The sequence below is a fragment of the Lithobates pipiens genome, unplaced genomic scaffold (genome assembly GCF_037356315.1).
Source record: "Lithobates pipiens isolate NorthernLeopardFrog02 unplaced genomic scaffold, aLitPip1_a1.2 Scaffold_28, whole genome shotgun sequence".
Classification (NCBI taxonomy): Eukaryota; Metazoa; Chordata; class Amphibia; order Anura; family Ranidae; genus Lithobates; species Lithobates pipiens.
Window position 1 is genome coordinate 76099392 of NW_027507789.1, and position 18102 is coordinate 76117493.

The window sequence follows — 18102 nt, forward strand, 5'->3', positions numbered from 1 at the left end:
CTTGGGAACACTATGGTCCTTTTTACTATATTTTATATTGTTTATGTGTTCTTGTACCATTACCATCAGGGGTCTGGACCCACATATTGGAGCTTGCATGTGCACTCCAGCACATAAACAACCCCCTCTGATGAACATGTAATGAATTCCTTCATCTTATGGGTCCTACCTGTAGCTGTTGCCAGAAACTCTTTGCGTTTTTTTTTCATTACTTCCTAGTAATCTTACACAGTAAACATTTACTGTCTGAGCAAAAACCTGCCAAAAAAAGGTGAAAGTGTTCCTGTCCCTTTAATGGGTGGGTCCAATACACCAGGAGCCAAAGTATTACTTATTAAGTTTGGAGCCTTTTAATAGATAAATGTAGGGACTGATGGAAGTGCTTCCCCCAATATCTTGTCCCTCAACAATATGTCCCAGTGCTTTATATTTTTGATTTTACACCTCTGGGTATTGTATCCTATTACAATCCTGAACTCCTCTCCTGTTTTAATTTCTCTTTCTGTTTAACCTGTATTTATTAATAAGCCTTTTCTATCCATGTTTTAACTACTTCTGATTCTTTACTTATTAACTTCTTAACATACCCTTTCTGTAGGAATTTATCTTCAAACCGAGTTGCTTGCTCCATGAACTCCTCTTCTTTAGGGCAGTTTCTCCTTAATTGCACAAACTGACCCCTTAGGTAACCATGGTCTATGATGACAGATATCAATAGCTATATACCCATTTCTGTCAGTGGTTTTACAATAATTTCTGGTACAACAATGATTATTATTGTTGACTGTTGTTGCCATTGGAGCCAGTTTTGCACTACTATCAAGATTGATATTGATTTATGGGACATTTATTATGAATTTTAATTGTATTGCATGTATACATAGCGCTAAGTATAGTATTGAATTATCACTGTAGTAGTGCTGCACTACTACTATATATTGGTATATATAAATATCTCAGCCTCCTCACAACCTGTTTTACCCCTATATGCAGCACCATCACACTGCAACTGCATGCATTGTATGTGGTTGCAGAGAGGCCCACCTACCTTAAAAGTTTGTTTGGTGGGTGGAATTTTCACAAACCACAAGCCATTAATCACAAACCACAAGCCATTAATCAAAGAATATCAAAAGTTTAATTATATAGCATATGCAAATAAAGGTAAGCATTAAAAAAAAAAACACGCACCACCCCCATTGAGGTACAGTTTCGGCCTACTTGTGACACAATTAATAATTGAGTTTTCTAGAACATCAAACTCTTTGTTAAATAAAAAAATATATCACAGCATGAATCAATAAATTACTGCAAACATAAGCATCTAGGTCCCAACCCAGAATAACTGAAAATAAGAGTCTTCAGACAGATGTAATAATAAACCCTATAACTACAGGAGATACATATAATGTGTCATAAAACATCTGTGATAGGGTATCCAGAAGGAGAATGCAAGGGTCATAAGCGATGGGTATCTTGCAAAAAGTGTCTTACTGCAACTCCAAATATGCCACATGGTGCAGGTTTGGACATGGCAGACATACAGCACCTGACCCACACAATTTTAACCACTACCCATTTTTTGCCAGTGTGGTCACAATTGCTCATTTGCTCCCAATGTATTGTAACAATTACTCATTTGTTGCCCATGTATTTTAACGATTGCCTGTTTGTTGCCCAAATATTGTCACAATTTCCCAATTGTTGTCAACATAATATCTTAATTGCTTTTTTTTTGCCAAAGTGTTGTATTGCCTATTTCTTGCACACATATTTTCACAATTACCAATTATTTGCTTGTGATATGTCACGATTGCCCATTTTTAGCCAGCGTATTATAATCTGTCTTTTGCTGTGTGTGTTTTACAAATGTATAAAGATTGCAAATTTTTTGCAAGTGTTTTGCAATGATTGCCTATTTATTGCCCATGTATAGCAATGACTGCCTGACTTATAGTCATAATTGCCTATAGCTGCCTGCAAATGACTGATGCCCACGGATTACCATTTTGTGTCCATGTGTTGTAATAAGTGCCAGTTTTTTGCTCATGTGTTAACCCACCATGTTTAACAGAGGCCAGAATTAAAATTAGACTTGGGAAATTTAACGTTAATAAATTACCGGAACCAGATGGCTTGCATCCCACGATACTTAGGGAAATCAGTCAAGTAATTGCCAGACCAATGTTCCTAATTTTTTACTGACAGTCTACTGACCAGGTGATTGGAGAAAAGCTAATTTAGCACCAATATGTAAAAAGGGCCCAAAATACATCCCTGTGAATTACAGACCAGTTAGCCTAACATCAATAGTATGCAAGCTCTTGGAGGGGATGATAAGGGGCTATATACAAGATGTTATTAGTTCCCCATAAACGTTTACTGTACAAAGTAAGGTCCACTGGCATGGACCATAGGGTGAGTCATGGATTGAAAACTGGCTACAAGGGCGAGTTCAGAGGCTGGTGATAAATGGGTACTCGGAATGGTCAGAGGTGGGTAGTGGGGTCTTCCAGGGTTCTGTGCTGCGACCAATCCTATTTATTTTGTTCATAAATGACCTGGAGGATGGGGTAAATAGTTCAATCTCTGTATTTGCGGACGAAACTAAGCTAAGCAGGGCAATAACTTTTCCGCAGGGTGTGGAAACCTTGCAAAAAAATCTGAACAAATTAATGGGTGGGCAACTACATGGCAAATGACACTTGGGTAAGCAGCCTTATACCTCCACTACTTTTGTCCCCCTCTCTCATTGAATTGTATAATTTTTAAGAATTTCTACTAATGTTGTATATATTTTGATTATATAGTCATTGACTCTGTGTATATTTGCAGATGTATTTCCTGATGAAGCGGTTTACCCCGTAAAACTAGTCTAAGCACTATGTATGACCAAGTCATTTTAATGCTATGTAATTTGTATCAATACATTTTTCATAATTTTTATGATTGTCTATAGACCTTATTTTGTACTTTTCCCATACTGTACCGAGATAGTCCACTTGCTTCTATTTTCCCCCGGAGAACCCTGGTTGTGGATCAGGTTCTCAAATTTCTATTCCTCTACATAGCAAATGAGGTTTAATGTAGAAAAATGTAAAATAATGCATTTGTGTGGCAAAAATATGAATGCAATCTATACCCTTGGGCGGAGGAGAACCTCTGGAGGAATCTAGGATGTAAAAGGACCTGGGGGGTCCTAGTAGATAGGCTCAGCAATCGCATGCAATGCCAAGCTGCTGCTAACAAAGCAAACAGAATATTGGCATGCATTAAAAAGGGGATCAACTCCAGAGATAAATACGATAATTCTCCGGCTCTACAAGACTCTTGTCCGGCCGCACCTGGAGTATGCTAACCAGTTCTGGGCACCAGTCCTAAGGAAGGATATACTGGAAATGGAGTGAGTACAAAGAAGGGCATCTAAGCTAATAAAGGGTCTGGAGGATATTAGTTATGAGGAAAGGTTGCGAGCACTGAACGTATTCTCTCTGGAGAAGAGACGATTGAGAGGGGATATGATTTCAATTTATAAATACTGTACTGGTGACCCCACAATAGGGATAAAACTTTTTCGTGGAAGGGACACGTGGCCACTCATTAAAATTAGAAGAAAAGGGGTTTAACCTTAAACTACGTAGAAGGTTCTTTACTGTAAGTTTAAAAAAACTATTAGATAAGCACCTGAACGACCGCAACATACAGGGATATACAATGTAATACTGACATATAATCACACACATAGGTTGGACTTGATGCATTTGTGTCTTTTTTCAACCTCACCTACTAAATAACGATGATTGTGATTGCTTTATTTGCTACCTGGGGATCACCACAATTGACCACTTACTGTCCTCATATATTCATAACTGCCCACATATTGAAACAATTGTCCATTTGCTGCCTGCATATGATTGCTATTGCCTGTTTGTTGCCACTTGACTGCATATTCACTGCATTTGTGTTGTCATGAATGACCATTCCTTCCCTGTTTATTGTCTCAATTTCCTGTCTGTAATTTGAGTAATGTAGCAATTACCACATTTATTGGTGTATAACACGCACAGACATATAACACACCCCAATTTTAGGAGTGAAGTTTAAGGAAAAAAACTTACTTTTTAAATAAAGAACTTTGAAGCAAAATTAGGGTCACAGCTCATCAATGCCCATCTGCAGCCTCTAAATTGCCCATCAATGCACCCTACTCAGTGCCACCACTAAATTGACCAACATTGCAGCATGTTCAGTGCTCATCTGCAGCCTATAAATTGACCAACAACGCAGCCTGTTCCATGCCCATCTGCAGCCTCACCAGTGTTGGATTATCTCTACTGTCTCTGAGGGAAGAGGAGGAGCGAGCACCACTGAATTCAGCAGAGCTGCGATCTCCTGTGTACCTGCGCTCTGTCACTCACAGCCACGCCTCCTTGCCCTGCTCATATGATAGACAGAACAGTGGTCCAATGCAGGCCCAGGAAGCGTGGCTGTGAGTGATGGAGTGCCGGGTACACAGGAGATTGTGGCTCTATGTAATTCAGCAGTGCTCGCTCCTCTTCCCTCAGACAGCAGGGACCGTGTATAACACCCACCCATGATTTTACCCTGATTTTAAGGGGAAAAAAGTGCATGTTATATGCAGATAAATACGGTACTTATTTGTTGCTCATGTATTGTAAAGTTTTTCTGCATTTTGCCCCCATATTGCAACTGCCTGTTTGTTGCTCTCACGTTGTAAGAATTGCTTATTCCTTGTCCATGTATTCTTATAATTGCCATACATTTTGTCAAGTCAGTCGTTTCATTAGAGGACAAAATTTAATCCTCTCTAGGCCTTTCACTCTCAAACCACTATAATTCCCCTTTGCGCTACTGTTAAACCCTAAAATTTATCAAGGTACGCTGTTTACTTATTGATCACAGTGCTTGGGAAGACACATGGTGAAGTTCACCTACTAAATTGCAACGTTTCTATTTATTATGGTAATGTCTTTTTTACATTTCTATCAGCTGAATGCTACAAGAATAGACAAAACAAACTGATGTTAATACATAGCATATTTAGACCACAGCTTTTACACAAAAGCTCCTCTGAAGGTGCTGGAGATCTGGCCCGCTGCAACTCTGCTATGTGCTGGCAGCACAGTTTTTTAATGGTTAATAAAAAGCAAAAAAAATATTCATTACTGTATATGCAGCCTGACTACATTGTAATATTACATTAGGATGGCCCAGTTAGGCTTTAGGTACATACTTTTGCTTTTTTTTTTAAGCAAATTTTGACTAAGAATGCCGTTTCAGGAAATTAGAAGCTAGTTTCAACAACATTTCAGAGAAGGAAGAATAATTTTTATAGAAATAATTTGCTTCATTCCTAGTCTACTATTAAATCTTGTCATACTAGACTCGGGAACAGATGTGACTATTATGTTTTTGTATGGCAAATTGGAAATTATCTGCAGATATTTTATAACAAAATCTGGTCTTTCATGGTCATCCTTACTCTCCATATTTCAGTTGACAACTTTGAAAACAAATGAAAACAAATGAAAACTTGCGTTTGCACTGCAGTAAAATCTGGAGAGCATGCTGTTAAGTAAGCCCACCGAGGCTGGTCTCAGCTTTTGTCTTGAACGTGCAAGCAGTACAGCAAATCCCCATTAATATGGGTGTGAGTGACGCTAATAAATCCCCTGAAGGTTGCTATGTAATTAGGTTTGTTTTACTGTATGTTAGGAGATTGTCTTGGGTTTTGGAAGAGGGGTGGGGGGGGTAATGGTTAGGTTAAGCTGATAAATACTGATTGCCCCATTATGTTAGTAAACAGATAACAAACTGCATGGTGAGTGGGAAAGGACCCCACACCAAGTATATATTGCAGAGCACTATCACCTGTGTGTCCCATTGCGTATTGTCACCATGAATCTACTGGGGTCTCTTCTGCTGCTACTCTTGCCTTCTGTGGATTGCTACATCTGGGCCTGGATGTTATCCATGCCTTATAACAACCCTGAAGATGCTGCTGGACTTGCAAGGAGCACTACCTCCAAAGTGACTACAGTAAGCAACCTTTCCTTTAAAATACCTCTGCACCTTGAATTAGAATATGTGGTATGTCACTCATTGCTAGAAAGACTTTTTTTTTTTTTTTTTTTTAAGATACTGAATGAGAATGTGAAGCTTATGTAGTGTGTATTGAGCCTTATGGTCTCATATTTGGTAAAAGCATACCTTTCCCAAAGACAGCAGCAGCCTTATTCAGTAAAGAGTTCTTATTCCTGGGGGCTACTTTGTGCATCATTCATTATTCACCCAGTAAAGATCTAACTAAAGAAAAATGAATTCTGGTTGATAAGGGTTATTTCCTTCAAGAGTTACCACTTAAGATTTAGAATTCTTTATTTCATAAAGTCATAAATAATGGTCTTTTGGTTTAATCAGAATGGGAAGCTGGTGGGCTATATTGTATTTACATCATTTTCCTTTTTCTTCTCAACAGATAAGGATAGTATTAGGAATGTCCCACTGCATAAATAAGATCGCTGGGCTGTGCACCCATGCATAAATATGCACAAATTTATATTCAGTTCATAATTGGTTAGATCTTTTTCATTTTTCAGAGACTTAGACAATTAGCCTTCATAGAAGCTGAGTATTGGCATAGAATAGGGGGCTGTGACACTGCTCTGAGTAAGCAAACTTGCACACTAATTATGTAACATATCAACAGAGCCTGCTATCCCCCAGCAGCCTCAAGCTGAACATGCATGGTTGAACAAAAAAAACAGGACCTCCAATATACACAAAAGAGGTGGAAGGTGGAATCTCCTCCACAGGGACGTTGTATTCTGACAGCTGTACTCACTGATGTCAGAATATACTTATCAGTGGCTGCAGCTGATTGGCAAATTTCTGTCCCTTGACCAGAAGTCAACAGTTCACACACTGAACGAAATTTGGACTGTCCTTGCTTGACCAGCTGTTTCTTGAAGGGAAGTTTGGGTTTCCGAAAAAATAATATATATATATATATACTCACCTAGGTGGATGCAGCATCAATCAGATGCTGCATCTGTCCCCAGTCGCTCCTAAGACTAAGAACTGAGCAATCAAAGACTGCTAATTGCTCAGTTCTCAGTCTTCACTGAGCAGAGAGACAGTTATTGGCTGTCTGCTCTGCGCCTCCAGGGATAACTGGAGTGCTGGGCTATGTAAGGGAGCAGGAGTGGGTGACTCAGTTTCCCAGTGGCTCACTGAGAGGCTGATCCAGCTGCCAGTCTAGGCATCTGGGTGGATCCCGACTGTAAGGCTGGTTCACACCTATGCAAATTGGATGTGGCTTACACAGAATCTAATTCGTAGGACATTGCCCAAAAAAGTGTGTGTCTGATTCACAGATGTGTTCCGTTGTGAACAAGAATTCTCTCCCCCTCCTCACTACATCTCCCCCTTCTCCCTGCTCAGCAAATCCGCAGATACAACAGAGAGGAATCGCTCAACAGCTGCTTATTCTCCTTGCAGAGAAAACTGAGCTGGAATTCGCACTGCACATGTGTGAATCCAGCCTCAAGCCTGGACCGGTTGACTAACATCAGCAGCCAGCGGGCTTTAACCTGCTGTTAGCTGAAAATGGTTCACAGGAGTGCAGAAGGAACTGCAGTCCTGTGAGCTACAGGAGAAGTGTTGCCAAAATAGTTTTAGCCATACTTCTGTAAGCCTTACATGTAGCGATAAACAGTCACATTGATTTGATTGTTTCAAACAATTATATGAGAAAAAATGTAATTGGACTTCATTTATCACAATTATATTTATTCATTTTCTATGGAAATAAAAGCAGTTCAGTTAGATTCTGAAAAAAAATATTTTTTTAATTTGGAATAACTGTTATTCAGTTATTGTAGTATTACATGTTGACCAACACCGTATTACATTTAATGTTTAATTTAAAGTGGCGTTCTGCTAAAAAACAAATACTGCAGCTGTTGACTTTTAATAATCGGACACTTACCTGTCCCAGGGTCCAGCGATGCGGGGGAGCAAAGCCCTGCTCGTCTCCCCCTCCCCTTTGCGGCGCCAGCATTGGAAGTGTGGGCGCTCAGCTGTGGCTTCACAGCCTGGCACCCACTGCACATGCCCCGCAATCATCTGAGACCTGTGACGTGTCCCAGATGATTGCCGAGAGGGAGGGAGGAGAGGTGATCTCTCTTCCAGTGCCACGGTGCACCGGGAGGAAGTGGGAGCTGGGACCCACTGAAAAGAGGGTATCGGATCCCCCCCTTAAAAAAAATGACATGCCAAATGTGGTATGTCAGGGGGTCACCTCCCTTAAAGCCGAAGCTCCATTTTTGGGTGGAACTCCACTTTAAGGTAACTGCTATCCAATATTTAGAAAAAGTTTGAACCATATAAACTATTAAACTATTTAATTATCTTAACAATATTTGCTCCATTTTGATATGTTAAATATACCATTGAAAGCATTTTGTTATATTTGTTAGGTAAGAGTGAAAGAAAAATGTGGCTCCAAAAATCTTGGGAGCTGATACATTTCTGTGCTTTCTACCTCTGCTGACTGTTATCAGATGGCGTTGTTGTCAGTTCTTCCTGTGGATTGCAGAACACCTCCCCCATTTGTCATGATGTTTGTTCTTAGGTTTAATAGATTTAAATGTAATATATTTAAATAGATAATCCTAAAGGAAAAATGGAACTAAATGACTCTAAACTTGTCTGTAACTTTTAGGTAACATGTGATCATGACCGTGGTTGTGGGCGTGGCTTGTTTTGTGACCATCACTTTGGCTTATGTGTTGCACTACGACATGAGGGCCAGTACTGCAGGAAGGATTCCCAATGTATACGAGGTCTGGGATGCATGTATGGGCACTGCCAACGTATTGTACCAGGAGGGCATGAAGGTAGGAGCAGTCAAATTTTATTTTATGAACTGTACAGATATAGCTTATACAGTATATTTCATGATTACATATATCAGACACACACAAGAATTCCTTATGCTTCAATTTACAGGGAAAACCTTCCTTCCTGATTCTATCTTGAAGCTCAAAGATAACTGGATATTAGGTCTCTAAACTTTATAAACAGGGGGCCAATTTACTGTCCTGCAGACTTTAGAGAAACTGGAAAAGGTCCAGACATCAGCAGGAAAATACAATGACCCATCTTTGGTGTCAGTGGGAGGAATTGTGCCCCATCATTGGTATCATTGGGAGTTATTCTGCCCCATCGTTGGTGTCATTAGGAGAAATTGTGCCTCATCATTGGTGTCAGTGGGAGGAGTTGTGCCCATTTCTGGTGTCAGTGGAGGAATTCTACCCCACCATTGGTGTCATTGGGTCCCATCGTTGGTGCCACGGGGAGAAATTGTGCACCTTCACTGGTCTCAGTTCGGGAATTGTTTGTATCGTGGGTAAAATGGTGACCTAAGGGCCATATTAAAGCAAGCAAAGGGCCGCATCAACATTCTACAATGTTTTTCTCTTATAAATATTAATACCCATAATTTTTTTAATATTATATTTAAAATAATATTTATAAACAGGTTCTGACCTTTATCAAAGCAGCCTACTGAGTTGGCTAGAACTAGCTCCTGTGGGACACAATTCCACAATTTTAGAGCTCCTAGGGCTCATCTAGGCTTGCTGTTGGAGGTTGTTAGGAACGTTCGGTTCAGCCATATTGTTAGTGTACCCTGAATGCAACCCATTAAAGCGAAGGAGGACATGCTGAAAACCCCCCCCAACTACATGCAATGCATGTGCTTGAGGAGTGTTGGTACCGCATTTATGGGGTTAAAATGGGCAGTGAAAATGCATCACATCGCTGCCTCACTACCTGTCAAATGCCTCTGAAAAGCCATCTGAACATGGATTGCTTTTCAGAGGTGCAGCAGTTTAGACACAGTTCTGTCGGACCAGCTGCCATACACACATTTTTATTGAACCAGTTGATGTTGTCAGATATTCGACCCATGTGTACTAGGCTTTACTGTAAAAAAAACTCTGCATCTATAGATGAAAATCTCCACATATGGGAAAAGAGTGCATTTGCATCTTTTGTGATGACCTAAATGCTAGGTTCACATTATTGCTATATGTTTTGCATGTAGACAGACTATTAAATTCAATAGGCTGTCCTATGCACAGAAATGCGGATAAAGAAGTCCCTGACTCCATTTGTGCCATACCAAGATGAATGGTTCTGCAGCACCATGCAGATTTTCCTGTAAAGCCGCGTACACACGTGGCGGACTGTCTGGCCAACTTAGTCCGTCAGACAATCCGACGGACAGTCCGTCCTACTTTCGAATGAACGGACTTGCCCACACACGGCACTTTTTGAGCGGACTAATACGGCGGACTAAGTCCACCATACTATCCGCCCTACTTTTGAAATGAACGGACTCGCCCACACACACGGAGGAAAGTCCGCTCATTTCGAGCGCGTCTCCAGGTAGGTGGGGCCCGCGAAGGAGACGTCGCTGACCCCGCCGCCTGGTATGGACTTAAAGGGGAACCCCAACGCCGAAAAAAAACGGCGTGGGGGTCCCCCCCAAGTCCACAACAGACCCTTGTCCGAGCATGCTACACGGCCGGCCCAGTCGAGGCAACATCTCCTGGAGAAGAAGAAGAAGAACGGAAGGCGGCGGCGACAGGGGCGACAGAAGACCGGGCCCCCGCCTGTAAAAGAGCTATAAGAAGGCGCGGTGGCCCGGCAGAAGAACCGAAGAGGGGGACAAGACCCCCGAAGTCGGGAGAAGAGGCCGGCGGCGAGGAAGAAAGCCGGGCTCCTCCGCTAGCAAAAGAGCTACAAGAAGATAGCGGAGGAGTCCGGCGAGAAGACCCCCGAAGACGGAAGACCCCCGGAGCTGTGCAATAAAATATTTTACCCCTGTGTTGTGTTTTTTTTTGTACTTTTTTTCACAGGTGAATGGGTAGGAGTACATTGTACCCCATACTCATTCACATAGGGTGGGGGGCCGGTATCCGGGGGCCCCCTTATTAAAGGGGGCTCCCGGATTCCGATAAGCCCCCCGCCCGCAGACCCCGACAACCAACGGCCAGGGTTGTCGGGAAGAGGCCCTTGTCCTCATCAACATGGGGACAAGGTGCTTTGGGGTGGGGGGGCCGCGCGGCCCCCCCCTTCCCCAAGGCACCCCCCATGTTGAGGGCATGTGGCCTGGTACGGCTCAGGAGGGGGGGCGCTCGCTCGCCCCTCTTTCCTGGCCGGCCGGGTAGCGTGCTCGGACAAGGGTCTGTTGTGGACTTGGGGGGGACCCCCACGCCGATTTTTTTTTTTTTTTTTTTTTTTTTGTTGGGGTTCCCCTTTAAGTCCATACCAGGCGGCAGGGCCAGCGACGTCTCCGTCGCGGGCCCCGCCTACCTGGATACCCGCTCGAAATGAGCGGACTTTTCTCCGGGCGGGAAAAGTCCGCTCATTTCAAAAGAACGGCGGACTGGCACACACACGGGCGGATTGTCTGCCGAAATGCGAGTCCAGCGGACAGTATTTCCAACATTCCGAAATACTTAGTCCGCCAGACTGCACGCTGAAAAAGTCCGCTGAAGCCCACACACGAGCGGACTGTCCGCTGATATGTGTTTCGGCGGACTAAGTTGGACGGACAGTCCTCTCGTGTGTACGCGGCTTAAGAAAACGTGCCAAGTTTGTCAAGGTATGGAGGTGCTAAAAGTCTGCTAAAGATTATCTGCTAAAAAGCAGTAGATTTGCCTGTGGGTCAGGAATGTGCATGATTTTGCGCACATTCCCATCACACAATAATGTCAATTTAGTCTTAAGAGGAACTTCACAATCTTAAAAAATCACCAAAAAATGCCCTTTTAGTATTGTTTAGTAATGACATTCTACAAACAGATAGTTACAGAAAATGAAAGGCTTTTTATTCTTTGCATACCTTTTTTTTTTTTTTCCTTTCCTTCCTATTCTTCCCATAGTGGCACACATCCATCTCTGCCAGGAACTTTCGGTGCCTCCTGAAATATGTTACAGTTCACATCAACTGAGGGGGAAGGGGAAGGCACTGGTGATGTAGCCTTCCCAGGGGGCTTCTCTTAGGCCAGGGTTAAGTCACCAGTACCTCACTCAAGCAGGAAATGAAAGACAAATTTTAAGTAAAAACAAAAAAAGTTTGTTTAATCACTTGCCGACTGGCTCACGCCGATATAAGTCGGCAGAATGGCACGGCTGGGCAAAAGCGTGGGTACGTTGTTTCCTTTAAGGCCACCAGGGGCACGATGGGGGACCCGATGCACATGGCTAACTGTGTGATCAGCGCCGGCCACCCACGATAGTGTGCAGAAGAACCAGCATGGGGATTTGTGTGTGTAAACACACAAATCCCTGTTCAATCATGGGAAAGGAGACATATCGTTTGTTCCTACTAAGTAGGAACAACGATATGTCTCCTCCCCCAGTCAGTCCTTTTCCCATACAGTTAGTGTTTCTAACTAGGGAACACAATTAACCCCTTGATCACCCCCTAGTGGTAACTCCTTCCCTATCAGTGACATTTACACAGTAATCAGTGCATTTTTATAGCACTGATCACTGGTCCCAAAAATGTGTCAAAAGTGTCCGTTCTGTCCGCTGTAATGTCATAGTACCTCTAAAAATTGCGGCTCACCGCTATTACTAGTAAAAAAAAATCCCATAGTTTGTAGACGCTATAACTTTTGAACAAGCCAATCGATATATGTTTATTGCGAATTTTTTTTTTTACCAAACACATATTGACCAAACTGATGAAGAAATTTGTTTTTTAAAAACATTTTTGGGATATTTATTATAACAAAAAGTAAAAAATATTGTTTTTTTTTTTCAAAATTGTCGCTTTTTTTGTTTATAGCGCAAAAAATAAAAACCGCAGAGGTGATCAAATGCCACCAAAAAAAGTCTATTTGTTGCAAAAAAAGACGCACATTTTGTTTGGGTACAGCATTGCATGACCGCGCAATTGTCAGTTAAAGTGACGCAGTGCCAAATTGTAAAAAATGCTCTGGTCAGGAAGGGGGTAAAATCTCCTGGGGCTGAAGTGGTTAAATAATGAATGTAAAAGAAAGTTATGCAGTTTTTATTTTTTGCGCTGTAAACAAAAAAAGAGCGACAATTTTGTTGAAAAAAAACCCACAATATTTTGCACTTTTTGCTATAATAAATATCCCACATTTTTGTAAAAAAAAAAAAGAAGCAAATTTCTTCCTCAGTTTAGGCCGATATGTATTCTTGTACATATTTTTGGTATTAAAAAAAAAATTTAAAAAAATCGCAAAAAGCGTATATTAATTGGTTTGCACAAAATTTATAGGGTCTACAAACTAGGGAAAAGATTTATGGCATTTTTATTAATTTGTTTCTTTTTTTTTACTAGTAATGGTGGTGATATACGATTTTTATTGGGACTGTGACATTATGGTGGACAGATTTGGACACTTGTGACAAATTTGAGACCACTGACATTTATACAGGGATCAGTGCTATAAAAATGCACCGATTCCTGTGTAAATGTCACTGGCAGTGAATGGGTTAACACTAGGCAGCGATCAAAGGGTTAACTGCATTCCCTCCTTTGTGTTCTAACTGTAGGGGTATGGGATTGACTGGAAGAGATGATAGATCATCATACTAGCAGGAACACACGATCTGTCTCTCTTCTCCTGACAAAACAAGGATTTGTGTGTTCGCACACACACGTCCCTGTTCTGGCTCTCGCGCCTGCAATCATGGTGTACGGTGTTTATACATTGAAATCATATCCCTTCTCAAGCGTCGCTTCTTCAGTGCTCGTAACTTTTCCTCATAACTAAGGTCCTCCAGTCCCTTTATTAGCTTTGTTGCCCTTCTCTGGACTATCTCCACATCCTTCCTGAGGACTGGTGCCATAATTGGACGACATACTCCAGGTGTGGCCAGACCAGAGTCTTGTAGAGTGGGAGAATTATCCCTGATGTGATCCCTGAGACTTGTCATGCTGATGTTATTTTTTTTTTAATTAAAAGTCAGATTTAAACTGAACACCTTTCCACGGAGCTTGCTGTATTTACCATTTACGCTTTTTTTTATAAAATGATCACACTATTATTTTTATTATTATTAGAATTGATATAACGCCAACAATATGCTCAGTAATTTACAAAATGGGGGGAGACAGTACAGTTACAATAACATTTAATACAAGAGGGATAAGAGTCACCATTACTCTAGTGTGAAAATTAACCATTTACAAATAGTATTTGTTTCTATTCTTACGCTCGCTATAATAAATTACATCTTATGCCAGGGTCCCGATGCCGCCAGGATAAGGACTGTTTACCATCGATGTGCTGTGCAAGACACCATGGAGAAATGATCTGTAAACGCAAATTATCTGCTGGGAGCAAATGTTATGTTCCAGAAGGAGGTTTAGCATTTAGCATCAACCAATTATGCCCCTGTGAAGAAGGGTTGGTCTGCAGCTCCACACAGCCTCCACGAGAGTAAGTTACCATACTTTATATCAATCGTTGTTTTATCATTCACATTTATGTAGTGTTAACAAGCCCTTTCTGACATGTTTCTATATTTCATATAAAAATCTGTATTTTTTCTAGAAAATTACTTAAAACCCATAAACATTACATAGTTTTCAAGCAGAAGTCCTAGAGAATGAAATGGTGGGTGTTTTTATGTCACATAGTATTTGGTGGGGTCAGGGCTCCGTGTCTAAATTAACACATGGAGCTGTGACTCAGCTCCGGTGCCCTCATAAGAAGCTGCTGAATGTGGGGGCACTTGATAGGAGGGAGGGACCAGGAACCCAAGAAGAGATGGATCCGTGCTACTCTGTGCAAAACCAACTGCACAGAGGAGATAAGTATAACATATTTGTTTTTGTTTTTTGTTTTTTCCAACAAGGCTTTACAATCACTTTAAAAGCTTTGGATCATACAAAGATTGTTTTTTTACAAAACCACTAATAGTTTGTTCCTTTGTTTCTTAAAACATAGAGCTGATCTGGGCCATTCTCCAGGTTTCCAATACCGGGATGATCCCAGTATAATCACTTAGGCTGGGTTCACACTGGAGTGATGCGGGAACGACGCGAATCCGCAGCGTTTTCCCGCATCGCATGCCTCCCGCCGGCAGTTCACACTGCCCTATGCGGACTGCTGGGAGTGTCAGTGAAATGTTAATGACACCCTCAGATCAGTTCGCATATCGCAGTGCGATCTGCAAACTCGGACAGGAATCGGATCGCATGGTGTGAACACCCATGCGATCCGATTCTGCTGTGGACCAAAAAAAGAGTCCCATGCGAGTTTGCGGCGGGTGCTATGCGAATTCAGCCATACTATCTGTATGGCTGAACTCGCATCGCACAGAGATCGGATGTGATTTGCACTGCAGTGCGGTGCGAATCACATTCGGTTCTCGCTGCCGCAGCGGTGTGAACCCAGCCTTAAAGTCAGGCAACTTACCAGTATGTGACCTGGGGCTAAGTGGTTGAACATCCCTGGTATCTGCATGAATTGAATGCAGAGGAGCCAATAAAATATGATGACCTAGGTTTAGTTTCAACAGCATAATCTGTTTCTTGTGTCATAAAGAAGCTGCCACTGCCAGTGACTCACAAGCCAAACCAAATTTAATAGGCCTTTTATATAGGGTGTATGAACAAGGGCTGTGTTTACCTGCACAGGGATGCTGAGCTGCCAATAGAGCAGTACAACTGGCCTGGGCCCAACCCCTACACATCGGGGCCCGGGCAACAGTTCGTTACTGCATTTAAAAAAATTCCCCTGCTGATACTTGCTTATAGAGGGGGGTTATCCCATTTTCCTGGGCCCCATCAGGTCAACAGAGGTGCAGTGTCTGTGCAGCCGCTGCATCCCAAATGCCATGAATGGGATTGCCTGCATGGGCATCCATGTGACACCTGTGCATCACTGTGAGGGTAAACATGAACCTCGCAGCATGAACATGAAATACAACCATGTGAATGAGGCCTAAAAATAAAGATAACACCTGATTGATTGCCATGGACTATATCACTGCACTTGTGTTTTTTTTAGAAGATCCTCATTGTCTACCACTCAACAGTGAATTTTTAATGTTAAAAGTACTTGCGATACTCTAAATTACTTTATAAAACTACATAACAAGATTTTTTGTTCTTCTCTTTGTGTAAAAGTAAACCCATTAACATTTCACACCAAATAAACAACATGTTTTTGTGCATTACTCACAGGTATAGAAATGTATACTGCAAAATAACAGCAACATGGTGTGCTAACACCTCTTTTCATGTTTACTTCCCCAGGAAAGAATTTGTTTACAGTCCTATTTTAGACTGGAAGTGTGCGTCCCCTTCCCTGTGATGCCTAAGTTTATGGCTCTGTCTTCTAGCCTTTGTAAATATCCTGTACATACAAATTATATAAATAAAGTTTTATTGTTTCAACCTGGCTTGCCATTCTCATTTAAAAAACTCTCAGACCTTGTTTTATCATTCAAGATTAGCAGGTAAAGTGATTTACATGTAAAAACTCAATATAGAAGGTCAAATGAAAGTGCTTATACATCACAGTTGTTTGACTAAAGTAAAGCCTAGTACACACTAGTAGTTTTTTTTTTATTCAACACAGCAGGGCTGAATGGAAAAAAAAACAAACAAAAAACTGACAGCTCAGTAAAAGCCACTGTACCAGTGGCGTACTAACTAGGGGGTGCGGTCCGCCCCAGGTGCCACACATTAGGGGGGTGTCAGGCAGCTCCCCTGTATGAAACAGTGAGAGTGGGACAGGCTTGGTAGTGCAGTCGATGTGACATGCTGAGCAGGGAGACCTCAGGCAGACTGACCCATTGTCACAATGCTCTCACTCTGTTTAATTATAACAGTCCAGTGAGTGAGTACAATCCCCCCCCCCCCTTCCCTCCACAGAGATGGAAGAGTCTGCCTTAGCTCTGCCCCCTCTCTCCCCTGCGTGTCCCATCCATGCTCCATGCAGCCTGTGTGCTGAGCTGCTCTGAAAGGAATGTGGGGGCGGGAACATTTAAACAGTGTGAGGAAGAACATCCAAGTAAGTTATCAGCACTGTCCCTGTGCCCAGACTCTGCCCTCTCTCTCCCAAATCTCATTCACTCCCCCTCTTTCCTCTGTTGTCCTCCAGTATCTTTCCATCATGTCCCCATCATATTCCCATCATGCTCCCCATCATGTTCCTTTACCAGGGTTTACACTACTGTGTTCATAGACATTGTATGTGATTCACACTGAATTACTGTGTAAATCACATGCAATGTCTGTGCGATGCAAATTCAGCCATACAAACTGTATGGCTGAAATCACATTTGCACCAAAATGGTGAGGGACCCTTTTTTTGGTTGCACTGGAATTGGATTGGATGGGTGTTCACACCTATGCAATCCGATTCTTGCACCATTTCACAGTTCTCACTGCGATTTGCAAACCGATCTGGGGATGTCATTCATTTTACATTGACACCCGTAGCAGCTTGCAAAGGGCAGTGTGAACAGCCAACAAGCAACATGCAATGCAGGAATCTGCACTGGAATCTCACCGATTCCTGCATCGCATATATGTGAACCAGGACTCAGGTGGGTTTACACTGATGCGCTGTGGTTCAGTTGCCTCAATTTTCACTACAGTCCCACAGACTTCTATTAGGTTACACATTTTTGCACCATTTTCTGAAAGCGCACCAAATGTCCTCTATACTGAATCTTTCAGAAAACACAGTAAAATTACACAAGCTAATAGACGTCTGTGGGACTGCAGCTAAAAATGAGGATTATATGCAGAAAAACTGCATATACCTCATCAATGCGACAAACTCCAAGACACCAGTGTGAACCCAAAGGCTTCAGGGTGCTGTGTAATGTAAAGGGGTCCTGAAGTGCAGGGGGTTGTGTAATGTAAAGGGGTCCTGAAGTGTAGGGGGTTGTGTAATGTAAAGGGATCTAGAGGTGCAGGGTGCTGTGTAATGTAAAGGGGCCCTGAGGTTCAGGGGGTTGTGTAATGTAAATGGGTCCAGAGGTGCAGGGTGCTGTGTAATGTAAAGG

General features: G+C 42.1%; 1 long non-coding RNA gene across 1 annotated transcript in view; it reads left to right on the forward strand.

Annotated features, from left to right (window-relative positions):
* Window positions 1-16480, forward strand: part of LOC143934864 (uncharacterized) — a 58205-nt gene extending 41725 nt beyond the window's left edge. Inside the window, exons 2-4 of the long non-coding RNA XR_013263394.1 lie at window positions 8747-8921; window positions 14321-14516; window positions 16340-16480. This is a non-coding gene — a long non-coding RNA (uncharacterized LOC143934864). The remainder of the gene's footprint in view (window positions 1-8746; window positions 8922-14320; window positions 14517-16339) is intronic.
* Window positions 16481-18102: the final 1622 nt, after the last annotated feature.